This window comes from Carcharodon carcharias, chromosome 7, assembly GCF_017639515.1.
Source record: "Carcharodon carcharias isolate sCarCar2 chromosome 7, sCarCar2.pri, whole genome shotgun sequence".
In the NCBI taxonomy this organism is placed as follows: Eukaryota; Metazoa; Chordata; class Chondrichthyes; order Lamniformes; family Lamnidae; genus Carcharodon; species Carcharodon carcharias.
In genome coordinates, this window is record NC_054473.1 from 70576256 (window position 1) to 70600246 (window position 23991).

Here is a 23991-nt window from a genome sequence, read left to right on the forward strand (position 1 = left end):
AAAAAACAGTCCAATCACCAGATTGGATCACAGAATGCTCCGATCAATACTTGACTCCAGGCTAAAGAAATACACATTCATCACAAACGTTACCAAATTCTAACTAGGTAGGCTAATTCAATGTATTCAACATTTCCCCATCCTATATAATAACTTACCAACTGTCTTATTAAAGGCATTTTTAAAAAAGAATCACTTGTCATCCCTCATCCAGCATTTGGTCAGTTCCTCAAAAATTCATGAGACAAGATCTAATACCTTTAAATAATGCTGAGTGACCATTATATCCATACACTTTATAGGTGAACGTTGAATAGCATTCCATAAGATCTGCCTCTCAACGTTTGATAACCTGGTCTATAATTATCTGATTTACAACTTGTTCCACTTTTGAATGGCAGAATCATATGTCCCAGCCCTCAGGCACATATTTTATATTTATGAAGTACTTTAAAATATCGTCTCTGTTAGCTATTCCCTCATTCATTTCCTTCAGTGTTCTAGGCTATTGCTGATTTGCATCAAGTGTTCTGTCGAAACATAAGGCTTCCAGTTACTTCATATGACATAATTTACTGATGTGCTTGGGTTATATATACCCCCTGCAGCTGAAAGAGATCTGGCATTTTTCCACACGATTTATACAAAGGAAGACGTTTACTGATGATATCAATTAATATATCTTATTCAGAATTTAGTAAGCATCATTATATTTCTATTCAAATTGCACTTAATCATAATATAAGATTTTACTATTCACAGTGCTCACCCTGGAAATGATTTGTTCCAGCTGGCTTTTACCCAATGTGTTCCATTGTTTCTTTGTCTTTTTCTAATAATTTCTAATGAACTGCTAAATACAGAATTTAATGCAGCATCTGGCCTGGTGCCCTGTTTTAAATGCTTTGTTGAAAAGTAGTTATGTATGATAGATGCAAGTTCCTTGTACTTCCACTTCTCCATTTTGGATGTCAATGACTTGTCCAAACTGCCATTCAAAGGAATTGTTTGCATTTATATGGTCCCCTTTACAGACACCCCAAAGTGCTTTATAGTCAATGAAGTACTTTTGAAGTGCAGATTGCTGTTGTAATGTAGAAAATACAGCAACCAATTTGCACATGGTGAGGCCCCGCAGACAGCAGAGTCACCAACATTACCTAGATTTTGTACTCCGGCTTCTGGAGAAACACTTCAACCTACAACCTTAATACATCAGAGGCAAGGGTGCTACCATTGAGCCACAGTGGACTGTAAACAGGCATTAAAATCACATTACACCCCACTGCAGTATTTAATTTCTTTAAACGATTATTAATATATTTCTGCACCTTTAGTGGGTGACGAACATGTAAAGTAACAATTGACAATTGTTATTGGACAATGACACAGATATAATTGTAATTTAATTGTTCAAGTAAGTATTTGAAAATTGGGAGGTATCTAATTTCCTTTTTCCTTTGGATTGGGCAGAATTTTATGCTCCCAGGGGTGGGTTGGCAGGGAGGCAGGGGGGCTTAGAATTGGGCATGATGCCATGTGTGCTTTTTCTGGTGCCTACCTATTTGACCACCCCCCAAACCCATTGCAATTTTACATGCAGCAAGTCGGGATGCAGGGGGGCATCAGGCAGCCCATCTGCCCTTGAGCTAATTGAGGCCCTTAGGTGGCCAATTAATAGCTGCTTAAGCGTCTCTTCCTGCCCCATCACAATTTTTCTTATGACTGGCAAAGGTCAGAGCCAACCTTGAAGCCCTCCAGGTCCCTTACCTCAGGCTACTGACTGGAAAGGGGAGGTTTTCTCTTTTTATGGGCCCTCTATATCATTGGAGGCCATCACCAAGATTTCCTCCCAGGTTTCCCCACCCGCCCCCCTCAATCTTTGCGCTCTGCCCACACCCCCAACCCCTTGCACCACACTCCCTCCCCACCTTGACGGGTCTGCTGGCCTGGCCTCGCTGGAAGCCCCCATAATTTAGGTGCTGTTAGGAAACAATAGCCTCCATCCAGCTCCAGTAATGATTTTCACTGGGGACTAGCTGTAGCACCAGCAGTGGCCACTGCTCCTGGTGGCACTGCTGGTTTTATTAGCCGGCAGCTCTCAGACAGGGGCGCAGTCTTACCCCGACTAAATAACATTTCTCCGAGTGGGAGGATGGGGGAGGGACAACTTTTTTGTTGGGGGCGGGGGTCGGATGGGATCCCCAGTGATATGTATAATCCTGCCCATCATTTTTGATATATTATCCAAATTCAAAACAACAGTAATCCTGTTATCTGGTATCCACAACTCCTTTTTGAGATGCATATTTCTTGATCAATGCTTACCTACGAAGGTGAAGAATAGAAGCTTGATTTCTTTATGAGCTTTTGAACTATGATTCACTGCATGTGATATTCTGGCGCCTCATGGTGAAAGGATGCGGTGATTGTGAAGAAAAAGACAGTGAAGCACTGAGTACAAAGATAAGTGGCCAGTGAATGCCAGGGGGAGGGGAGGGGCAGTTCCACATAGAATAATTGTAAACATGGTCTTCACTCTTCCAGCACTGCAGGCTTCCATTAATTTCCTTATAATTATTGCAAATGGATTTTTTTTTATTCCTCTTGGGCTCCGTTGCTAGAACAATAAGCTCTAAACACATTTTCATGTGCTATCGGCATCTGAGAAGCAAGGTAAATCACCAAGCAACATAGATTCCTTTTTTTTCCAATCCTTTAACATTTCTTACGTTTTTGCATTCCATTATTTACAGAATCATGTTTTTTTCTGAAAACATGTTTATTGTCCATCTTATATAAATCATTGAGGAAAGAAGTGTTTCAAATGCATTTTAACAGACGAGCACTTTATTTTCCCCAACACTGCTTGCTGACTCATCCACTGCTCCAAGCTTGGAGAATGGATGACTCTATATCTACGTCTACATGGGTGCAAATAATTGCTTAGCCTGTACATCAGATAGAACTGCTCTAGGAATCTAGATCTTAACTGTCTGCTGGCTGCTTCAGAATATTACATTAACTTGTTACAATGTCAATGTGAGAAGGAGCAAGAGGCAGCAGCAGCACAACAGAATGGAAATTAAGCACAAATAGAGGGGGGAACAGTGATACAGTAAAGAAAAAGATATTAGAGCAAGGCTTAAGGAGGAGATAGACAAATAAAAACAGCATTTTTTTCATTTGTTCATGGGGTGTGGGCATCGCTGACTAGGCCAGCATTTATTGCCCATCCCTAACTGCCCTTGTTCATTGCTGTGGGTCTGGAATCACATGGAGGCCAGACCAGCAGATTTCCTTCTCTAAAGGATATTAGTGAACCAGATGGGTTTTTACAACAATTGACAATAGTTTCATGGTCATTCTTAGAATTTTAATTCCAGACTTTTAGCAAATTCAAATTTCACCATCTGCCATGGTGGGATTCAAACCTGGGTCCCCAGAGCATTACCCTGGACCTCGGGAATACAAGTCCAGTGATGATACCACTACACCACCGCCTTCTCCATAGTGGGTGTAAGCCTAATAATTATGAACTAATATATTTTATACTTCACTAATTTGAACCCCTATTATTTTAACCATCTAACCCTGTGTTATTTCAACATTTCTTTAGGTTAGGTTTCCCTGAACTAATTATGGCACTCTTTTAGTTAACCCACCTATTATAGTTCTCTCTTGGTTAATGCAGCAGTTATTTTAGTTAACCCACCAATTATGGGGCTCATTGCATTAATTTCTGTACAGGTTATCTTTTAATTTTAAATTCACAATGTCCCAATGATTTAAATGTACAGGTTTAACCCATTTTAATGCTTCACCTACCAGTTATTAGTAGACATTCTTGACAGGAAAGGCTGAACAGGCTGAGTCCTTTTCTCTAGAAAAGAGAAGACTGAGAGGTTACTTGGTGGGAGTCATTGGGATAGTTGAAGAGTTAAAGAGGAATAGAAGGAATACTGAAGAGAGGTGGAAGGAAGCTCTTGTGGAGGATAAATGCCTACATAGACCATTGGGCTGAATGGCCTGATGCTTTGCTGTATTGTTACCTGGGTAAATATTCATTTCAATGGACATCCATAATGTTCCTTGGAGTATAAAAAAAAATTTCAGCTAATTCATTGGTCTATTCGAAGCTTTAGTATATACATTAGTAACTTGCTCAGGGTGTTACATAAGACGGTTATATTTTAAACTGTTTCTTTTAATTTAAGGTAAAACAGAAAATCCTGGAACGTGGGGTGGTGTGAAGTTGTATTGAACTCTGGTGATAGTGAACGCATTGCCATGGGTGAGAAGGCCCAAGTCAAGCCCTCTTGAATCTGGAAGATTCACCCTGGCGAGGCAGGGAGAAGAGACCCTGTTAAATCGCCGCAAGACATTAGGGACTTTAAATAGAATGCTATGAATCTGCTGAGAATGTGTTGTAATATACAAGTGTGGTTTTGGTTCTGTTAAGAAATTACTGGGAAAGTACCTTTTCTATAGTTTAGTGTATTAGTTGCCTACTAAGTAATGTTTAGTCACTATTGATTTTAGTGTGTTTGTTACAGTAAAAGTCTTAAAACGTGAAACCTTGTATGATCCTTTACGTGGGTCACTGGGAACACTGTATCTCTTTATAAAGGTTATTTACCTCTATAGCTCTCATAACAGGGCAAAATTTGATTTGTTTTGATTTGTTCAGCAAAATATCTTGATTGCAGTAGATTTGTTACAACATTTCCAGCAATATCTTTTTCAAATCATGATTGATTTAATTACATGGTTCAATAGCTTGATTTTTTTTAAGGGAGGAGACAGAGTCATCACGAAGTTAGTATTTGTGAATGGTTAAAGGGCTTCACTACAACTCAACCCAAGACAGCAAAGGGGGGCTAAAGATAATTATTACCAAGAATTTTTCACAAAGTTCAACTCTATGTTCAGCCATTTGTTGATGCAGGGTCTATCTGGCACCAAAGTTCTTGTTTCAACTTGGCAAGTGAGATTAAGAAATTATTCAAGCAAAGGGGTTATGAATGCACTCCAGTTATGTTTTTGTGAGGTTCATAGCATGAGTGGACCCACGGTTAATGAATGCATGAGGAAATGCATTACCTCAACATTTGGATATCTATAATAATCTTTTCTGGAATGCACTCCAAAGACTTTTGCTAACATCTGACAGCAGATCAATATCATAATCATGTACGCATGTGCTTCGCAAAGATTACAAGTGCACTTCTGCCTCAGGATATGTGCAGCAGAACTGGCTTATTTCCAGCTAGTTTTCAATCAGATTGCATTCTATCCCTGATCTTTGAAAGTGGCTTGGAGTTTATTATCCTTGCTGTAATGAATCAAGTAAAGAAAGACACCTTGGAAGGATAATATCAAATGTTCTTCGATAAAATCTGCAACGCTCTATTACTGGTGCCATTGCTGAACTTATAAAATGGAATGCAACAAATGACATGCAGCAATAAAAGTAGAGGCGTCCAAGGCAGCTACAAAATGCAATTTTCAACCCTACCAGTCATGGTGCTTAGGTAATTCACAGGCTCCAAAGTTATGAATGAGCTATTTTCAACCTTATATGTGCAACTAAAAATTCCTTTACGTGGCTTGCTGCAAACTGTTTGATGGTGTTTCCCTCTATCTTTGAAGCAGAGGAGGAACAGTCTCAGTCTTTTTCTTTAAATTACATACCTATAAATGTATTAACTATTTTACATGATGTTCACACTTCCTGTGAATTACTTGTGAAGCCATTTTCTATGATAAATTCCTGTGTCCACATTTATAGGGCAGAATTTTATGGGTCCCCATCCGCAGGTTCTCAGGCAGGGAGGGACCCATAAAGCTCTGAAAGTGTCCGACCCACCACCTACTACCCTGCCCCCAACCTGGCCGTGATTTTATGGGGGTGGGGGGCACAGGAGTCCTAGGGTGGCAAACTAATGGCCGCTTGTAGTCTACTTCCTGCCCGGCCACAATCTTCAGACCAGAAGGAGGAAGTCAGGGTTGGGAGAATGCCTACAGGTTAGCCCGCTTGGGCCTCAGGCAAGAAGGTGGGGGTGCCTAACTTGCGGACCCCTTCCCCAATCTGGGGAAGCCCAAGGTCCCACGAGGTACCTCCTCCCTTCCTGATCTTTGGACCTGGTCTCCAACCTTCTTGCCACTGCCCTGTCCCCCCACCCCACCCCCTCCCCCCCCACCACTCCCCCAGAACCCATCTGGGGCCTCCTGCATTGGCACTGCTGAAAGATCCTCAGTACTCAACTCCTGTCGGTTGCTGGCTCTTCTTCATGGGACTGAATGTAGTCCCAGCAGTGGCCATTGGTCCCAGTGGCGCTGCTGGGACTAGAGAGAGGTTGATCGATCAGAATGGCTTGCAGGGCTCTGAGGCAGGGTTTCCTCACCAGCTAGGGGCAGAAGGCCCACCTCCAGCAAATTAATGCTCCATGAGACAGCCGACAGGAGCAGGGCTTGTTCTCCGCCAACTCTTTCAATGGCAGGTCAAGAACTCCTGCCATCCGAAAAACCCTGCCCATGAAAGCAAAAAGCTTAAATTTATCACATTATAATTACAGTCTCTTACCAGGAGGTGTGTTGGCACTTTAAGTGTGATAATGAAGCAATGGGCCACATTTTTATACACCATTTTGATTTTAACTCTGGATGACCCTAGGGAAATCTGGAAGTTATTGGGAAATGGAAAACTGTCAGGTCCAGGAAGTAAAGTACCACCCCCTGCAATCAGACACCTTTCCCAACCCTTGTGATCTGTCCTCAACCACCCTGCACCTTCCAAGGCCTCCCACCGCCAATGGCTTCCAATTCCATGCCGCCCCCTTTGAATTCTGAATTCCTCCTCCCCCACCCCTCCCAGTCTCTGATCCTCCCCACTGAGGCCCCCATCTTCCTCTCCCCACCTTAGGGACTGGGAGACCTTTCTCACGGTTCGGGCTTGAACTTAACTGGTCCTGAAGCCTCATGTCTGATGTCCTCCCCACCAGACTGGAAGCTGAACCTGTTAATCTAGCTGACTTTGGGGAAGGGAACCTGTCCGTGACATCACACACACACAGATGTTAAAACCTGTCCAATTTTCCAGGTTAACCACATGCTGCCAGGGCCCGCCCACTCCCAGCAGGTCAAAAAGTTCAAATCCCTCTCGTGTCTCTATTTATAAAACCATGAATCCCATCTTCATTTTTAACATCATTATCATCTTGTCCAGATTTGTGCATGTGAATCCCCAAGTCTCTGTTCCTGAGCCCCCTCAAAAGTTGTTCCATTATGCCTCTTTGAGGAGCAAATGGTGGGAACTTGCCCTTCTGTTCATGTGTCATGGACAATTCTAATATTGTGAGAAGCAAAGGATTTTTCTCCATGCTTTTTAAAAGACATAACCTCAGAGTGATTACAGAAAAACTGTTTTTATTTTCCAATCTTTCTATTTATTATTGCACAAGATTCTTTGACAGTCAAGGGACTTGCCCGGAACCCAGCCCCAACCTTCAAATTTTGAGTTTGTATATTAACATTTGAGTAAGAGCGTACATCCCATTTATATGCAGTTCATTAATACATGTTTAGCCCAGCACATCTCAATTAAATGTCATGCTTGCCTGCCCTAGAAGTGATCATCTGTTGATTATTATTCTCATTATTCTCAGTCAGTTTTAGATGATAAGTACATCAAGAAAGATGTCAAGATAATCTCAAACAATGACTACCTTTGGTTTTTATCAAAGATATCCTGCAAATAAGCTTAAGATTTGTCTCAAGATTGCTACAACAGCAGCTTGAATGTGAAAGTCAACATACACCAATTTGCCAATGAGGAAATTGAGCCACCCTGACATTCCTCTTCAGTAGGCACAGTATTCAAATAAATCTTTCCCTGCAATTAAATATCATAGGGACACGACCATTCTGTGGGCCTGCTCTGAAATAAGACTTTCCCTGGTGACTGCAGTCTGAAGGCATCTTTTTAAAAGCTGATTGATGTATTTAAGTAACATCATAGACTCTTGATATCACATGATCATGGATTCATGCAACAACAACAGCAACTTGTATTTATGTAGTGCCTTTGACATAATAAAATGCCCAAAGGTTCTTTACAGAAGTGTATGAAGCAAAATTGAACATCGAGCCACATAAGGCAATATTAGGGAAGATGGCAAAAGCGCAGCATAGAAGGAGGTCATTTTTCCCATTGTACCTGTGCTGACTGTTTGAAAGCAATATCCAATTAGGCCACTCATATCTCCATTCTAGGTTTTTAACCAATTCCCTTTTGGAAGTTATTATTGAATCTGCTTCCACCACCCAGTCAGACAGGGCATTGCAAATCATAAAAAAACTCACTGAGTTAAAAAAAAAATCTTGTCAACTCCCTTCTGGCTTTTTCCCCCAATTACCCTTTAATCTGAGACTCAAATACAGCCCCTACCCCAACCCGCTTACAGATGGGCAGCCAATGAGCAACACAGGTGGTGCTGGGGTTGCATGCCTGGGTGATTTATTGCTCAGCTGGCCTGAATAACAAGTGCTGCTTGGGTAACCTACAAAATGTGCATGTGCTCTCCGATTCCCACTCCCTCTGAACCCAATTTTGGGCGCGAAAGGCGTCGGGCGTGCTCAGTGGTGTGAGCAGACAGTATGGCAAGAGACCAGGAATCGGTTTCGTGACGTCTTGAAACCAGTTTGCGATCATCTGCTCAGCCTGTCGATGGCAGGCTGCATTTCCCACCATTGGATGTTGGGAATCTCATTGTAATACATTTGCATCTCATTATAAGCCGGCCCTCCAGAATCATCTGTCCCCCCGCCCGTTGGATCGTCCGCCCGCATTGGCGTGATTGCACACCAATGTGTTTCACAACAGCATAAGTAAGGCGTGCACTTGGCTGGCTGCACTTTGAGGGGAATTCAGAGGTAAGTACACAGTAACATTGCACAGTGCTTGCCCAGGCCTGTTGGACTTTAAGGTTGACGTGCGTTGGAGGCAGGAGAGATCAAGGGCTGCCCTGTGGTTGAGACGACTTAGGGGTGGGGGCAAGGGATGCCCTCGGTTGAGGCAATTTGGGGGTGGGAGAAGGACTGCCCTGTGATTGGAGGTAGTGCACAAGCATGTGTGGGTTTGGGGACTGGGTAGGGGGTGCTGGAGGGGTGGGGGTGGAACGTGACCACACATTAGGGAAACCTTGTATCAGGTGACCATTCCTCTGCAGCTGAGACAGTTCAGACGCAGTCACAGTGACCTGCATGCAGTCCGGTCTCTAGCTTATCTGCCCATTCAAGCAACGCAGAGGGATGAAAGTGCCGCCTAGTGTTCCAGAGCTTTTCACTCCTCGGGCACAGACTGCAAACTAATGAGCATTTTAGTGGACTGCAGAATAATTGGACAACTGGACACATTGTACAATCTCCTTGCTAAAGCTGGCCATGGAGCAGTCACTGGTGGAGGCACTCACAGCCCCTTGCAATGTTATCATCCCAGTTTGGACCAATCTCCCCCATGGTCTAAGCTGACAGTGCAGCCTTGCAGTGTGAGTTAGGAGAATGCCTGTGCCTGAGCTGAGAGCACAGCATGCAGTCCAATGGGCAAAGCTGCTGCCAATCGGTCAGGTGGAGTCGGGTGGAGGTGGGTGGTGTCTCAGACAGCCATGCAGCGCACTAATTTCTGGCCATCCAAGTGGTGGCCAGCACTATCCGGGAAACGTTAATAGGCCTTCAGACTTAACCAAGAGAGGTTCTTAGTATAAAAACAAAAAAACTGCGGATGCTGGAAATCCAAAACAAAAACAGAATTACCTAGAAAAACTCAGCAGGTCTGGCAGCATCGGCGGAGAAGAAAAGAGTTGACGTTTCGAGTCCTCATGACCCTTCGACAGAACTGTTCTGTCGAAGGGTCATGAGGACTCGAAACGTCAACTCTTTTCTTCTCCGCCGATGCTGCCAGACCTGCTGAGTTTTTCCAGGTAATTCTGTTTTTGTTGAGGTTCTTAGTATATCCATGCTAAACGATGCGTCCCTCTCTTTCCTCCTACAGGAGGAGTACATCAGGATCATGGAGCCTGGTGAGCTAGTCGTATGTCTGGAGGTGTACCCAGAGCAGAGACAACAGAAAACAGGGTGATGGAAGTGCCTGGCTGTACAGAGGGAGGAGCAGCCTCATGAAGAAGGAATGGCTGGGACTCCCGCACATGCCGCCAAAGAGGCACAGCGAGCCGTCATTCGTCAGCGCCTAGCTAGACCCAGGGTCTATCGGCTCCACCTTTCTTTCCTGTAGATGACCAACAACCACTGTCGCCGAAGACTGCTCATGTCAAGGTCACATCTGCCAGTTGCTGCAGGATTTGGCACCATGGGGGCATGGAGGGCATCCACTTCCAGTGGCCGTGAAAGTGATCATGGCGCACAATTTTTATGCCAGCAGCTCCTTTCAGGGCTCCACAGGTGACCTCTGTGGGATATCCCAAGCTTCCACCCAAAAATGCACCCAAGATTTCACAGATGTCATCTTCGTGAGGGCACACAAAGTTGTGCAGTTTGGCCGGGACCAAGACCAAGGATCCTGCAGTACAAATCTTCAGTACTATTGTCGCAATATTGTCAGGGCCCATAGCCTTTGCACTATCTAGTGCCTTCAGCCATTTCTTGATATCATGTGGAGTGAATCAAATTGGATGAAGACTGGCATCTATCATGCTGGGGACCTCCGGAGGAGGCTGAAATGGATCATCCATTCGGCACATCTGGCTAAATGTTTCAGCTTTATCTTTTCACTGATATGCTAGGATCTTCCATCAATAAGGATGGGATATCTGTGGAGCCCCCTCCCACTGTGTGTTATTTAATTGTCCACCACCATTCATTACTGGGTGTGGCAGGACTGCAGAGCTTAGATCTGATCCATTGGTTGTGGGATCGCTTAGCCCTGTCTATCACTTGCTGCGTATGCTCTTTTGCACCCAAGTAGTCCTGTGTTACAGCTTCACCAAGTTGACACCTCATTTTTAGGTATGCCTGGTGCTGCTCCTGGCATGCCCCCCTGCACTCTTCATTGAACCTGAGTTGATCTCCTGGCTTGATGGTAATAGTAGAGTGGGGGATATGCAGGGCCATGAGGTTATGGATTGTGTTCAAGAACTATTCTGCTGCTGCTGATGGCTCACAGTGCCTCATGGATGCCCAGTCTTAAGTTGCTAGATGTGTTCAAAATCTATCCCATTTCGCATGGTAGTTCCACACAATATGATGGAGGGTATCCTCAATGTGAAGGTGGGACTTGGTCTCCACGACTATGCAGTGGTCATACCCATCAATACTGTCATGGGCAGATGCATCTGTGGCAGACAGGTTGTACATAGTAGTCGCAGGAGGTTTCCTTGCTCATGTTTGACCTGATGCCATGACATGACATGGAGTCCAGAGTCGATGTTGAGGATTCCCAGGGCAACTCCCTCCTGGCTATATTTCACTGTACCACCACCTCTGTTGGGTCTGTCCTGCCGGTGGTGTCTGGGACATTATATGTAAGGTATGATTCTGTGAGATGACAATGTCAGGCTGTTGCTTGACTAGTCTGTGAGACAGCTCTCTCAATTTTGACATTAGCCCCCAGTTAGTAAGAAGGACTTTGCAGGGTCAACAGGGCTGAGATCACCGTTGTCGTTTCCAGTGCCTAGGTCAGTGCCAGGTGGGTCCGTCCGGTTTCATTCCTTTTCTGTGACTTTGTAGTGGTTTGATACAACTGAGTGGCATTTAAGAGTCAACCACATTGCTGTAGGTCTGGAGTCATGTGTAGGCCAGACCAGGTAAGAATGGTAGATTTCCTTCCCTAAAGGACATTAGTGAACCAGATGTGTTTTTACAACAATCCACAATGGTTTCATGGTCATCATTAGGCTTTTAATTCCAGGTTCTTTTTATTAAATTCAGCTTCCACCATCTGCCGTAGCAGGATTTGAACCCAGGCTCCCAGAGCATTACCCTGGGTCTCTGGATTGCTAGTCCAGCAACAATACCACGATGCCATAGCCTCCCCCTGATGATGGTGATGGAGCCCTCACAATGGCCAGATGAGGCAGGGATGCTCGGGAGGCCCTCATAGCTGCTAGGTTTCTGGAGGATGATGATGATATGCAGTGAGGAGACACCATAGTTCCTCACATCGCATCTGTGAATGTTTGACTCCAGTCTGGCTTATGGCAGTGTGGATACCCTCTATGATGATGCTCCTGTCATTGAGATGCAGTGGAGGCCTCATAGTCACTCGATTGCAGGAGGACAATGACGACATGCAGTGAGGACATGCCATGGATCTTCACATTGCCTCTGTGAATCTCTGACTCCTGTCTGGCTGAGGGCAGCTCGCTGATGTTCTGTGATCAGGGTCATATCATGGAGATGCATCCATGAAACTTTAAAAGCATCTGATTCTTTGTCTGCCTTCAGAACCTGAGCCCTTCAGGAGCACAGTGTCACTGGTCACAGATGCTGAAGGGATGGGGCCAGCCCAACCTCAAAAGTGCTGAGAGCACACAGAGTGAATGATGGAACTCTGTGACACCTGCCCACGACATTCTGGCAGCAATGAAAAGCACCTGCGATGTGCAGGCATCAGTAATATGTCCAGGGAATGTGAGATTGGACCATCACTGTGGTCTGAAGGCTGCACAGACCAGAGGGGAGAGACCCTGGACTGAGACACCTGCCTTTATCTTGTGCAGTAAGGTTTCACATCTGAGTGACATGAACACTGCTCCTCAGAACAAGGAGCCATAAGCAGGGAGACAATCTTGAGAGTTCATTGGCAATAGTGAACATAACCCCAAGATCAAGAGTTCAAATCTCACAATGGCAAACTATGAAACAATGTAACATCATCTGAAACAGATGGAAACGGGTTTGTACTCGAAAGAGTTACATCTTCTTCGTTGTGTCCCTGGAGAGGGAGCATGCGGTGTCTGCCGGCACTCTTGAGGCCTTCCATGCTCAGTGGGCACTGTGGGGACTGGGGTGTTTTGTTGACCCCTTTAATCACATTTTGGTTTAAAGTTTGTAAGTTTCCTTTAAACTTTATCTTTAGTTCTACAGCTGACCTGAATTAGGGGCTGTGCTTGATTTATCCCAATTTTGTTAATTTAGTTTAATTGTTTTAACTCTAAAAGAGTTACATCTTCTTCGTTCTAAAAGAGTCTAAAAGAGTTACATCTTCTTCGTTTCCGCAGCTACGTTCATGGCCGGGTGTCGCTGGAGAGGGAGCACGCAGTGTCTGCCGGCACTCTCGAGGCCTTCCAGGCTCAGTGGGCACCACAGGGACTGGAGTGTTTTATTGACCCCTTTAATCACATTTTGGTTTAATGTTTGTAAGTTTCCTTTAAACTTTGTCCTTAGTTTTACAGCTGACCTGACTTAGGGGCAGTGCTTGATTTATCCCTTATTTTGTTAATTTAGTTTAATTGTTTTAACTCCAAAAGAGTTACATCTTCTTCATCGGGCGATCGAGGGGGGAGACCCGCCCGATTGTTTGTCCCTCTTCCGCAGCTATGTTCACGGCCGGGTGTCCCTGGAGAGGGAGCACGCGGTGTCTGCCGGCACTCTCGAGGCCTTCCGAGTTCGGTGGGCACCACGGGGACTGGGGTGTTTTATGACCCCTTTAATCACATTTTGGTTTAATGTTTGTAAGTTTCCTTTAAACTTTGTCCTTAGTTTTACAGCTGACCTGACTTAGGGGCTGTGCTTGATTTATCCCTTATTTTGTTAGTTTAGTTTAATTGTTTTAACTCAAAAGAGTTACATCTTCTTCGTCGAGGTGGCGCAGGTGCTTGGTGGTCTTCCCTCGGAGCATACCCCTGTTTGGACGGAATTCCACATTGGCCCCAAGCCCCAAACCATCCCTCGGGTGACAGTGCCCCGCAGTTTGAGCCACCTCGGGAAATGCCCTCTGTGCCCTTTAGCATGGCATGGAGGAGTTTCCTCTACGGACTGCTGCTGCACATCTTTCATTTCCTTGCCCTCGCCCACCGCTCGGACACGCCCTGGCGTGCCATGTTGCCGTCCAGCGGTGGAGATCCCCGATGTGAGGCCCTCTATGGAGGTGTCCTCCCGCTTTCTATCGGGGACCTAGGGTGGAGGGTGTTGCATGCAGCAGTCCCTTATAATCGAAGAATGTGTAGGTTCGCGTACTCCCAGGACACCTGCCCTTTTTGTGGTCTTGTGGAGTCCATGGACCATGCTTATATAGGGTGTGGTAGGCTGCACTCCCTCTTTAGTTATTTAAAAAACCTTCTGTTACTGTTTTGTTTGCACTTCAGTCCCACGCTCCTGATCTACGGACACCTGGTGTGGAAGGGGGTCAGGAAGTTGGAGGGCCACCTCGTGTACCTGCTCCTGGGCCTGCCAAGTTGGCCATTAACAAGTCCAGGCAGCGGGCGATCGAGGGGGGAGTCCCGCCCGATTGTTTGTCCCTCTTCCGCGGCTACGTTCGCGGCTGGGTCCCTGGAGAGGGAGCACGCGGTGTCTGCTGGCACTCTCGAGGCCTTCTGTGCCCAGTGGGCACCGTGGGAACTGGGGTGTTTTATTGACCCCTTTAATCACATTTTGGTTTAATGTTTGTAAGTGTCCTTTAAACTTTGTCCTTAGTTTTACAGCTGACCTGACTTAGGGGCTGTGTTTTATTTATCCCTTATTTTGTTAATTTAGGTTAATTGTTTTAACTCAAAAGAGTTACATCTTCTTCGTCGAGGTGGAGCAAGTGTGTGATGGTCTTCCCTCAGAGCGTACCCCTGTTCGGAAGGAATTCCACATTGGCCCCAAGCCCCGACCCCTCCCTCGGGTGACAGTGCCCCGCAATATGAGCCGCCTTGGGGAAATGCCCTCTGTGCCCTTTAGCATGGCATGGAGGAGTTTCCTCTACGGACTGCTGCTGCACATCTTTCATTTCCTTGCCCTCGCCCACCGCTCGGACACGCCCTGGCGTGCCATGTTGCCGTCCAGCGGTGGAGGTCCCTGATGTGAGGCCCTCTATGGAGGTGTCCTCCCGCTTTCTATCGGGGACCTAGGGTGAAGGGTGTTGCACACAGCAGTCCCCTACAATCGAAGAATGTGAAGGTTCATGGACTCCCAAGATACCTGCCATTTTTGTGGCCTTGTGGAGTCCATGGACCTTGTCTATATTAATTGTTGTAGGCTGCACTCCCTTTTCAGTTACTTAAAAAACTTTTTATCACTGTTTTGTTTGCACTTCAGTCCCATGCTCCTGATCTACGGACACCCGATGTGAAGGGGGGCCGGGAAGGAGGAGGACCTCCTTGTGAACCTGCTCCTGGGTTTGGCCAAGTTGGCCATTAACAGGTCCAGGCAGTGGGCGATCGAGGGGGTTATCCCACCCAACTGTTTGGCCTTTTACCGTGGCTACGTGAGCGGCCAGGTGTCCCTGGAGAAGGAGCACGCGGTGTCTGCCAGCACCGTCGAGGCCTTCTGTGCTCAGTGGGCACTGCGGGGACTGGGGTGCTTTATCGATCCTGATAATCACACTTTGGTTTGATGTTGTAAGTTTCCTTTCAATTTTGTCTTTGGTTTTGCAGTGACGCTAACTTAGGGGTTGTGTTTTATTTATTCCTCGTTTTGTTAATTTAATTTAATTGCTTGACTCCAAAAGAGGTACATCTTCTTCCTCGAGGTTGCGTGGCGTTCTTACGTCTGAACTTACCCCTGTTCGGATGGAATTCCACGTGGGCCTCAAGCCCTGAACCCTCCCTCAGGAGCCAGTGCCCCGCAACCTGAGTCGCCTTGCGGAAATGCCCTCCATGTCCTTTAGCATGGGGCAAAGGGTTTTCCTGTATGGGCTGCTGCTGAACATCCTTCACTTCCTTGCCCCCACCCTGGTGTACCTTGTTGCTGTCCAGCGGCGGAGGTCCTGGTTGGGGGGCCCTCTACAGGGGTGTCCTCCCACTTTCCATCAGGGATCTGGGGCGTAGGGTGTTACACGCAGCAGTCAAGTTGGGCCAACCCAACTGTCTGCCCCTCTTCCGCACCTACGTTCGTGGCCGGGTGTCCCTGGAAAGGGAGCACACGGTGTCTGCCGGCACTGTCGAGGTCTCCCATGCTCGGTGGGCACCGCAGGGACTGGGGTGCTTTATTGACGCCTTTAATCACATTTTGATTTGATGTTTGTAAGTTTCCTTTAAGTTTGGTCTTTGGTTTTGCAGTTCCCTAATTTAGGGGCTGTGATTATTTTGTCCCTCGTTTTGTTAATTTAGTTTAATTAGTTGACTCCGAAAGAGTCTTCTTAACTTTCCTAACCCTGATGCTACTTGATGTTCCATGGACATCCACAGCTGAGGTGGAGGCAGCCTACAGACTGCTATGCCCTGTCTGTGATGACCTTGCTGGGTGTCCTCTGGAGGGCCGAGGCCTGCCTCCATGCTGTGTGACATTGTTATTCTCCTTGACCTGTGGAGCTGGCACTGCTGAGGTTACAGGAAGACGGGATTCAGATGAACCTGTCACTTCCATAGCCACCTGGATGGATGGCCCCAGAGTGTACATCCGCTGATCCTCCTCCCTATGGGTGCCCAACGGCCTCTGGCTGACGCCTTGAGGAGAACAGGAAGCTGGAGTGAGATCGAACTGCCCAGCACCGCTCTCACGTACAAGCTGTTGGAGGCCAGGTATGGCATCAGTGATGGAGTTCAGCCTGTGTAACAGTGCAGGAGTGACGACCTGGACCAAAGACTCCATGGCAGCTGCCATTTTGCCAGTGTTGACCTCAGTGCATTCCCTCAGCCTGAAGATGGACAGACTCCACCATTGTGCCTTGAAATTTGATGAGTACGGTGGATATCCTTTCCTGATGTGCCTGGGTTTGCCTTTGCAGCTCCAGCAACTGTGACATGACTGAGTCCAGAGGCTCGTCCTCTGACTCAGACTCAGCAATGTTCTGACCTCCAGCAGTCCTCTGAATGCTGAGCTCCTGGGAAGTCCCTGCCACCACCTGCAGTGATCAGAAAGTGCAATGTGCTCACCAGATTGTGATCCTGAGGCTACTCCAAAGCTAAGTCCCACCGAGGTGCATTTCTCTGCACTGGTGGAGGGTGTGGGTGAGTGCTGTGATGGGACTTCAGGGAGGGTGCCTTCAGATTCCTCTTCGAAGGTTTCTTCAGGGCTTGATTGGAGGCTTTGGGCCTTGGACTCCATCGGCTGTTTCCCAGATGTGCCTGTGATAAAGGAAGGAGAGATAATTAGTGCAGGGCAGGGGACTGAGGAAAAGGACACATCACTCACAGGAAGGCTGGCTGATGGATTTTGCACTGCTGGACCCTCATTTGGTAGGATATGGCCGACCTCATTGTCAGCACAGGAACAGCCCAGATCCTCACCGGCCAGCTGGATGGCTTTGTTTTCAAAGTCCATGAGGACCTTGATTTCAGGCATTCCTCCACTGGTCTGCAACCTTTCCCTCTTGCTGTATACCAGTTTGTCCAGCATGAATAGAGATGGAGAGAGTGTAAGCAAGATGCCTGCCAGGCCAGATGATAAGTATGCCTGGCATGTGTGCCATGGATGGGATGGGTACAATGACTGTGTGTGTGAGAAAGTGAATGGTGATGTCCCTTGAATTGGCTGTGAGTGAGGGCCCTGTGGATGTGCTTTGTGAGTGTGTGAGTTGAGAGTGATGAGAAGATTGACTTAGTCTGGTGGAATGAAAGAGATTATTCATCCTCTTGTGGCACTGGGTGGCTGTCCTCTTCTGCAAAGTGTTGGCACTGACCACCACTGCCACCGCCTCCTAAGTCAGATTGGTGATGTTCTTGCCCATCCTGCGGCCAGAATGGAATTAGAGGACCTTCCAGCAGGACTGCAATAGGCACCCGAGGGACGCATCATTGAACCTGGAGCTGCAGTCTTTTTGCGTTTTGGGCCATGTCCTCTATGCAGCAGGCATGGGCTGGAAGTGGTGAGAGGTGTGTGCATGGCTGAACCTTAAATATGGTGCCTGGTGTGATGAAATGGGGCGAGGTGATGGCATGGCAGGAGAATGAGAACCCGCCCACCATGGAAATGGCATGTTTAGAGAAGGAAATCTGCCATCCTTACCCGGTCTGGCCTACATGTGACTCCAGATCCACAGCAAATGCTTGCCTCTTCGCTGCCCTCCAAGCTCAGAGGCAGCCTTGCTAGTGACACCCACATCCCATCAAAAAGAACAGCAAGAATCAAACCGAGATTGGTCCTGTACGCATCACGAAGCTTTTCACTGTCTTAAGCAGTTAAATCTTTGGGGTGGTTGTCATTTATCTGCAGTTATCAGGCTTTGAATGGTGTCATTTCTTGCAGATAGACACAATCCTTTCTATTCAAATGACAGGGGTTGTTTGATGAGCCACGGAAGCAGCTAATTAATCATCAGAGGTTGTAACTCCCAATAATATCAGTGCCAGCAGTTTTCCTGTGATTAAACTTTCACAGGAGATGTTAACTTGTTTTGTGCTGTAACCTTGGTTCTGTTGATTGGGTGGCCATAATTCAATAAAAGTTCCAAAACCTGGCCTTGGATTTCAGATGGATTTTAAACAAAACTGGTAAGTCAGCTTTAGCTGCAGGGGTGCAGCACATCAATCTATCCTGCTATAGAAGAGGAGTACCAGGTATGAACTGAATGCAGGAAATTAATTTGACTGCCTCACATTGTTGTTGAAGGCTGTCCAAGACAGCTCATGTACAATTGATGTTGGATTAGTGTTACTGAAAAGCTGGCAGTGGTGCCATATCATATTGGGGTTTAGCATGGAGAACAACATGCTCTTTCAGTTCTCTGACTAACATTCCTTTCCTCTTGGCTATTGGCATAGCACATTGTTCAGTGAAAGTAGGCAATCAACCAATGCCAGCATTCAGCTATTTGGAGGGGCCATAATGCCCTGAACCCATGTGAATTCAGCTTTCTGACAATCTCATGAGCTGCCAGTCTAATGTACCAATTTGTTGGTTGGAGAACTTTCTAATTATTCATGTCTTGTGGCCAATTCTTATGCCTGACATTTTAGTCCAGTGAAAAACCACTTGGAAGCATTTTTTTAAAGTGAGCATTTTAAGGCTTCTCTAGCTGAAAAAAAAATCCAATTTCATGTTCTTTAGTCAGCCAAGTCGATTGCTGAACTGAATCTTAAAAATAACATATACAATTTCAATGTTAATCATATTATACCATTAATGCACTGCAAAAACAAAATAACATGATGTCTAAAACTATTATAATGTGTTGGTCAAGTGAAATAAATGTCACGGACAGATTGTATTTGCTCTCTTATGCCTAAAATCAGTTTTCTATATGTTTTTGCATATAAAGAGGTATGTCTTTTTTGCCCTGGGTGCATATTCCAATTAAATACTTCAGCAGCAAGCATTTGTGAGTTTAAAATAAAGAAGGTTATTTATCCTCACATACTTACCCCAAATCAATGCAATGTCACATAGTCAGTCTCATGCATATGCACACATACACACACACACACAGACTGTATACAGATAAAGGTGGTGTACTTTTACAGATTACTGTTATTTGAGTCTCTGATATATGATTTCCAGTCTCCCAAGTAACCGGTGCATGGTTTCTTGAATGGAATTGATGATTTAAAGTTGAAGTGAGGATCTTGTAAAGTAAAGGGTTCACAGCAAGTTGTGAGGTTTCTTGTCATCAAATATCTAGGAGGTTAGTTCTCAGGTGAAATTCAGAACTGGAATAGAATGAGTGCTTTGGCTGCTAACTTGCAGCTAGTTTCAGAGCCTGGTTCTCAGACTGGCTAATAATTAATGGTTCTGACAGCTCTGGTCGGTCCTGAGGTTTTAAGGGTGCAGTCCCTGAAACCAGCTTCAATCACTTGACCATTGGGGGGTTAAGACTTCTGAGGACCGCTCAGGCTAGTTTGGATGGGGTGGTGGGGGGAGGGGGGGGAGGGTGGTGGTGAGTGGGAAGCCATTGTCATGCAACAGGAAGTTGAGTTTTGCTGTTGAGTTTTGATCTTCCCTTTTTTCCCAGTATGAAACATAGAGGCAGGCAGTCTGGAAACTCCATAGTCTTTCGGTGGTGATGCATTCTTAAACAATGAGATGTGTGAATTCCATAAGTGGCTGTGAGGTACCCTCACCTACCTCCATATTTAATTATGTATTCATTGAAGGCCTGATACTGTTTGTAGTCCAAATGCCAAAAGTCACATGATTTCCAGCAGCCAACTTGATTACTTGTGTTCAATTTTTAAAAGCATTGACCAAAGGTTCATGATATGAAATGTCTGCACTGGGCATGACATAGATATACCCTTGCCTGAAATTGGGCTGAAAAATTACTAAACTCACATTTGTCCTTGTGAAAATAGTAATGTGTTAAGAAAATTGACATTGCAGATTCAATGTATGGTGAAATTACATAAATGTTCAGAGCTAAGAATATAAATCATCTGGAAAACTGAATATAAGCAGCTCTTAACTTCCTTATCCAGCATTATCCTTACTCAGTCCATTGATCATTCAGAGCTACTGTACAAATCTTATTTTCCCGTCTTTTAATATTGTTTGATCAAAAACATTGTATCATTTTCGGTAACAAACCCAATAGCACAGCTGCTATACATCCTTGAAACATCTCCCTTGGAAGAACAGTAGCCCCCCCTACTGGAAGTTAAGAAGGTGTACAAAATAAAATCTTGGAGATATCCCCAGAAATAAACTTTTGCCTCTAATTTTGCAAGTCCCACCTTTAAGTTTTCTCCCTTAGTAGCTTGTCTTTCTGCCTCATAAATTTTCACCCAGAAGTGAAATAGCATTCTTTCCAGTTATAAATAGTATACGAAGAAACAATTATTTAACATCTGCAGCATTCCAGCACCTGCTGAATTACATTACCTAAGGTTGAAACAAGATCAGCAAATGATACAAGTGCACAGGGTATTCTGTTTCTATCAGAAATATAAAGGTTCTTTAGGCAGCAATTGAAGATTTCAAAACTGAAAATTATAGATTTTTGTTAGGCTACGGTATTAAGGGTCATGGATCAAAAGCAGGAAGAGAGGTGGCAGTAAATTACCATAATCTAAGCCATAATCTAGGTGAATGGTACAATAGGTTTAAGTGGCTGAATGGCCAACTTCTGTTCCTATATTTCTATGTGTCTATGTATCAGACACTGCCCAGAGCTGAAACTCAATGACAGAAACTGAGTTCCTGTGTTCAGAAAGTCCCCAACACCGTCCACCAGAGCAACCTCTTCGCTTCTCAGATCTTGAAAGACCATGCCACTAATTTTTCTTCAAGTTTTCAGCTTTTGTAGTTTTCTGTTGTTTCATTCAAACCCCTAATTAGCTTGAAATAACTCAGTCGGTAAACTCATGATTTTATAAAATGTCATAATTTTGAATAATGAATTGCTTTATTTTGTCACTTTTATAGCATACTTATAATCAAGGGTTTCACGTTATTTTTCTCATTTCTGCGGTGAGATAGCAGTAAGAAGTTCTGGGAAAAAAACATCTAAAATAACAGGACCAAATTCTTTTGATATCTGTGAAATAATGCCATTCAATGATTTGTATAAGAGATTTTGAGGGTTATTTACTCTATTTAGCCAAAGATTGGAGAGGCAACTATGAGAGCATGTGTGTAGAACATGGTATCCATTTCAGATCTCTTGGGGCTTCTATTGTTACGCCCCCAGTTTATGGTCTTAGCTCTAGCTCAAGGATAGCACTCTTGCCTCTGAGCCAGAAAGCTGCAGGTTTAAGCCCCACTCTAGAGACTTGACTGACACAGTGCAAATTTGAGGGAGTGCTGTACAATTAAAAGTGCTATCTTGTGGCTGAGAAATTAAACTGATACCTCATTTACCCTCTCAGTTGGACACAAAAAAACCCTGTTAACACTTTTGTGAAGAAGACCAGAGGACTTCTATGCAGTGTCATGATCAATAGGTTATCTTATAGCTGTTTGTGGGGCTTTACTATACACATCTTGACTGCCATAATTCATATATTGTAACAAACACACTTCGTTGGCAGTAACGTACTTTGCAATTTTCTGAGGTCATGCGGGGAAATATATAAATGCAAGTGCTCTCATTAGCTTTGTCCCACCTAATGGCCTTTTTGACATTACCTGTCACCCCATATCGCACTTATCTTTCCTTCATTTAGCCTTCCGTTAAATGTGCCAATTCTATCTGCTCAACCATTCTATGTGATAGTGAGTCCCACATTCTCACTTCTGTCCTTCCAAAGGTCTTCTGACTTCCCCTCCACCTCTGCCCAATTGTTGAATAAATTTCACTGAGTGGTGGGTCATTGAACATGCATAGCAGGTTCCCCGCAGGCTTCTCATCACTGTGGCTAGTGGGGTACTGCAAGAATCTGCAATTGGACCTCAGATTATTTACAGTTATATTAAGATGAGTGAACTGAGTGTAATTTATCCATGTTTGCTAATGATACAAAGTTAGCTGAAAAGTAAATAGTGCAGGAAGCACACAGAGTCTGCAGAGGAATAGAGATAAATTGGGTTGATGGACAAGAACATAGCATATAGAATACAGTGTGGTAAAGTGTAAAGTTATCCACTTTGGTGTGAAAAATGAAAAAAAGCAGAATAATTTTGAATGGTGAGTAGCTTGAAAATATTTGCATTCTGAGGGTCTGTCTGTTCTTGTATATGAACCAGAGAATGTTGACAGCAAGCAATTTGGAAGGCAAGTCTCACTGGACTGCTTCATTGGATGAGAGGATTGTCCTGTAAAGAGAGATTGAGTAGACTAGTCGGATTTTCCCTAGAGTTTTGAAAAATGAAAGGTAACTTAATTGAATTATGTGATTCTTAAAGGCTTGGCAGGGTAGATGCTGAGAAAATGTTTCCCCTTACTGGGGAATTTAAAACATAGGGTCACAGTTTCAGAATAAGGCATTGAAAATTTAGGACTGAGATGAAGAGAAACTTCTTCACTCAAAGAGAGGTTGATAGATTATTGAGTAATGAGGGAATTAAGGGATATGGGACAGTGCAGGAAGGTGGAGTTGAGTTGAGGGATCAGCCATGGCCTTGTCGAAAGGTAGGGCTGGCTTTACAGGCCAAATGTCCAGCTTGTGCTCTTATTTCTTGTGTTCTTAAAAGTGAGTTACCAGTACCCAATTCCAAAATTCCAACAGTGCAGTACTGCCACTGCAGTAGCAGAAGAGGCTGCTGGGCAATTTGAGAGGCAGAGGCACCCTGAGGATCAAGAGACTAGATGCTCACAGTTGTTTGGAAGATTTCAGGGACAACATAGGTAAGTGAGTGGTGGATCATCTTGACACTAAATTACAACCTCTAGCCAGTGCTGAAATACAAAGAACAGGCACTCTCCAATGCTGAAACTCAAAAACAGACATTATCCAGTTCTGAAACATAATAACAGTCTCCCTGTGCTGAAACAGAATAGTAGACAATGTCCAGTACTGACAATCAATAGCAAACGCTGGCCAGTGCTGACAATCAATAGCAGACATTGTCCAGTGCTGAAACTCAATAGCAGACACTGTCCAGAGCTGAAACTCCATAGCAGACACTGTCCAGAGTTGAAACTCTGTAGTAGACATTGCCTAGTGCTGAAACTCAATAGCAGATGTTGTCCAGTGCTGGAACTCAGTAACAGACACTGCCCAGTGCTGAAACTCAATAGCAGACATTGCCCAATGCTGAAACTCAATAGCAGATGTTGTCCAGTGCTGGAACTCAGTAGCAGACACTGCCCCGTGCTGAAACTCAATAGCAGACATTGCCCAGTGCTGAAACTCAATAGCATATGTTATCCAGTGCTGGAACTCAGTAGCAGACATTGTCCAGTACTAAAACTCAATAGCAGAAAATGTCCGGTCCTGAAACTCAAAAACAGGCAATGTCCAATGCTGACAATCAATAACAGACACTGTCCAATGCTGAAACTCAATGCCAGACACTGAC